Source organism: Rhea americana, unplaced genomic scaffold, assembly GCF_003343005.1.
Source record: "Rhea americana isolate MKP2758 unplaced genomic scaffold, rheAme1 scaffold_341, whole genome shotgun sequence".
In the NCBI taxonomy this organism is placed as follows: Eukaryota; Metazoa; Chordata; class Aves; order Rheiformes; family Rheidae; genus Rhea; species Rhea americana.
Window position 1 is genome coordinate 321,740 of NW_028186470.1, and position 4,058 is coordinate 325,797.

Genomic DNA, 4,058 nt, shown 5'->3' on the forward strand with positions numbered 1-4,058 from the left:
CCCAGGCGTCACGCGGGGGCTCTGGCGCCAGCAGCTCCGAGCCCGGGGCAGGGGCTGGCGAGGGGCAGGGCGCCGCGCGGCTCCGGGCGGCCCCGCACAGGGCGGCCAGGGCGGGCGCTGCCAGCGCAGGGCCGGGATCCTGGAATTAAAAACATTCCAGGAACTGACTTTGAACCAGATAAAATAACAAGCGCCGCAAGGAATGTCTCACCCCACCCCCGGGCGGCCGGCGGCCTCCGTCCCGCCCCAGCCCAGCCCCACGCCGCTGGCCGCAGCCGCCCCCGGGCTGCCGCGCACCCCACGTGCGTGCAAGGCCTGCGGCCCGGGCGCCCTCGCGCACATGCACTGGGGGCGCGTGTGCGCAGCCGGGCCGCGTGTGCCCCCGGTGCGCGAGCCGGCGTGCACAGCAGGCGGGAAAGGGCTGCGCACGCGCGCGTGTGGCGAGGGCCCGCGCCCCCTCGCCATGCTGCGCACACCCGTGCAGACGGTGTGCAAGCTGTGGTGCGTGCGCTGCGTGAGCACGGCTGTGCGGGTGCCACGCGGGCGCCCTCCCCGCCGAGCCGTGGCAGCAGCAGGTCCCCGTGGGGCGAGCAGGCAGCMGGAGGGACCCGGGAGTCCTGAGCGCGTGACCCCCCCGTGGCGCGCCGGCCCTCGCCGCCTGCAGCGGGGCAGAGCCGGGGCGCTGGCAGGAGCCCGTTGAGGAGGCCGCGCGGCGCGCAGGTGACGTCCGCCGCGGCCGCTGCCAGCCGGGGCCCTGCCAGGAGGCACGGTGCCACCGCCGCGCGCTCCCCGGTGCCTCGGCAGCCTCGCGCTTCCCGGGGCCAGCGCGGGGCCACTCGAGGCCTCGGCCCGCCGGCCGCAGGGTGCACGGGGGGCGTGGGGAGGGCACCGGGCCACCTTGGCACCGGCCGGGCCCCCGCTGCACCGCCAGCGCCGGTTTCAGCGAGCAGATGGGGCGCGCGCGTCAGGCTATATATAGTGCGCAGGACCCACAGGTAGCGATGCGTCAGCGCCGCGGTGACGCAGCCCGCGAGCCGAGCGGCCCTGCGCCTGCCACCCGTCCTCCCCGTGCCCAGACGTCCTGTCTGCTGGCGGCACCTTGCGTGTGCGTGTGTGCACGTGCACATGTGCACAGACATGGTCCGTGAGTGTGTCTCCATGTGGTCACGTCTGTGCAGGGCTGCATGCGTCGCTGCATGCCGCAGCATGCCGCTGTCGCAGCACGCACGTGTGCGGCCACGCGTGTGGCCACGTGCACGGCCGTGCCAAYGCTGTGTGTGTCCCTGCGTGTGCGCTGCATGTGCGTGTCTCTGCATACATGGCCACATTGCCTGTACTTCTGCGTGTCCCTGCGTGTTTCGCAGCACACGCGCGTCTCGTGCGTGGCCGTGGCGGATCGCCGCGTGCCCCCRCGAGTGCGTGGCCAGACGGTGACTCAGCCCCCAGGCAGCCCAGGAATGCCCCCTCCCCGGCGCGGGAGCCAGCCCTGTGTTGCAATGCGGTTTCCTTCGGCTGCCCTTGCTGGGAACGGCCGTCCTGGGGCTGATGACAGCCAGGGCTGACCCGGGCCCTGCTGGGAAGATAAGGCGGTGCCACCCAGCCTCCATCCTGCCTGCTGGGAACTGCCGGGCGGGCGTTACGGGGTGGAGGGGCTGAGCTGGGCCCCGGGCATGACATGGGGCCACTTTCCGGGCTGGGGGCCTTTGGCCTCGGAGGCRCCTGGCCCAGGTGTAAAGGGTCCCATGGGGCCACCCAGCGGTGCAGAGGTCTGTCCTGCCGGCTGGGCACTGTGCAGGGGAACAGGGAGCTCCTGCTGGCGTGTATGGGGGGTGATGGGTCCTGCACGCTGCAGGGACCCAAGTGGGGTGACCACCCCATGCAATGCAGGGCCATGAGCAAGGATCCATCCCAATGCATCGCCACTTTGGGGGGTTTTTCGGGAGCAGCCCAGGGAGGAGCTGCCGTCGCAACGAGGCTGGCCGGGGGCAGCCATATTTGGGGGCGCAGCCCTCGCGGTGCCAGCCCCAGTCCTGCTACCTCCAGGGCCCTGGGTCGAGTCCCGCCCCCCTCCACCGCCCCGGAAAGCCATGCCGGGTTTTGCCGCCCGCCGGGTGAACTGGAGGCCCCCCCCMCACACACACACACTCACACTCACACACTCACACTCCGCTCTGTTCCGCAGCACGGGCCGGCGGCAAACCTTGGCCCGGATTCCTGGGCAGCGGAGCGGGATTGCAGCCTCGCACGCATAGTCCCCTGCCCCCGGCGGCGGATGCCCAACACCCCTCCGAGGGGGCGAGCAGCGAGGGCAGGGGTGCACGTGAGGACACGCGTGGGTGGGGCAGGGCACACGCAGCGGAGCAGCGCAAGCGGACGGTGCAGTGCGGCCGGGCCCCGGGCTCCGCTCCGCGGTGATCCGCGCCGCGCTTTCCGCGCCGCCCCCCCCCCGCCCCGGGGCCCGCGCGGCGCCGCGCGCTCATTCATTCATGGATCCCACCGCCCGCCGCGCGCGCTCGGCTCATTCATTCACGGCGGCGCGAGGGAGGCCCGTTGCCGTGGCGACCGCCCGGGCTCCCGCGGCGCCGGCAGCGCGAGGCTGCGCCCCCCGCGCACCCGCGGCGCCTGCAGCGCCGAGCACCGCCGAGCTCCCGGCTGCAGGGCCGTGAGCCCCCTGCAGGGGCTCCGTAGGGGTCTGGTGGCGAGGCCGAGCCTGGCACAGAGCCGGCAGCAGGGCCTGGGGCTGGTGGTGATGCCTGGCGGCTGTCCCTGCCCCCCGGCCGGGGTGGCCGCCACGTCGGCGAGGGCGGCCCCCACCCGGGGCTGTAGCAGGAGCCCTGTGCTGCACTTTCCAGGCCCGGATGGTTTCAATCAGGCAGGGCCTGGCCACGCGGGGTTCACCTGGCTGCATGCCTGCAGCGGTGGTGCTCCTGCTCCCCGGAGGTGCCCAGCTGATGCCACGGCCGTAGGCCGCCTGGGGAGTGAACCAGGCGAGCCCCCGCGGGGAAACCGGCCGTCAGCAAGCAGCCGCGCGGCTCCCTGCCCCAGCACGGGGCAGGCAGCGCGCACCRGGGGAGCCTGGCAGCTGCAGGTACGGGAGGTGTGAAAAGCTTGTGTGCTTGCATGTGTGTGAGAGGAGGTGTCTGCCTGCCCACCCCCGCGCAGGCAGCAGAGCAATATCCCCCAGTCACGTACGTAAACGTCGGTGCAGATYGTGCACATACGTGTGCACCCAAGGAGGTACGGGCTTGCGCTGGCCTGGATTCTGTGTGCACGGCCCTCGGCAGGCCGCGTCCAGGGTCCGGCTGGGTGGCGAGCAGGGACCTTCGCCAGGGTGCAGCAGTCTCGCGAGGGCACCAGCCATGCAGGTGCTGTGCTGGCAGGATGCTTGGGGCTGCAGCACGAGCACGCAGCAAGCTGGTGCYGGGCAGAGCTTCCCGATGGCCTCGTCCTTGCTTCCTTCCCAGGCCGTTGGAGCGAAGAGCCAAGGCCGTTGGGTTCAGTGGAAGCTGCTGCTTGCTGGCTCGGGGCCGGCGTGCTGCTGTCCTGCCCCGGGCAGGCGGCTTTGACCCGGCAGCAGAGGTACGCGCGTGCGCCAGGTAAGGGCACCCTRGTGCGAGGGGGCCCTGCGTGGCTGCTTGCACGGCTCCGTGTTTGTGCATGTTGCACACGCTGTGCAAGTGCTGAGGGTGCAGGACATTGGGAGCACCCATGTGTGTGTGCGCACACGTGCTGCGGCGTGTTGGTGCTTCAGGCCTGCCGGCGCATGGGGCCACACACGTGCAGCCAGCCCACTTGTGCGTGCACGCAGCTGCTGCGTCAGCGCCCGGGCGCGCGCTCGGGAGCCCTGCGCGTCCGGCGGGGCGCGCGCACGCCCGTGTCGAGGGGCTGCCCTCGCACGCAGCCGTGCGCACATCGCCTCCCCGGCGGCCTCTGCGCGCCTGGCCCCTGCGTCTCCGCGTTGCTGGGGAATGACTCACGGGCGAGCAGAGGAAGCGGTGACTCAGTCCTGGATTCCTGCCGCTCCCCACCCCCCTCGCGCGCCAGCCCTCCGCTGCCAG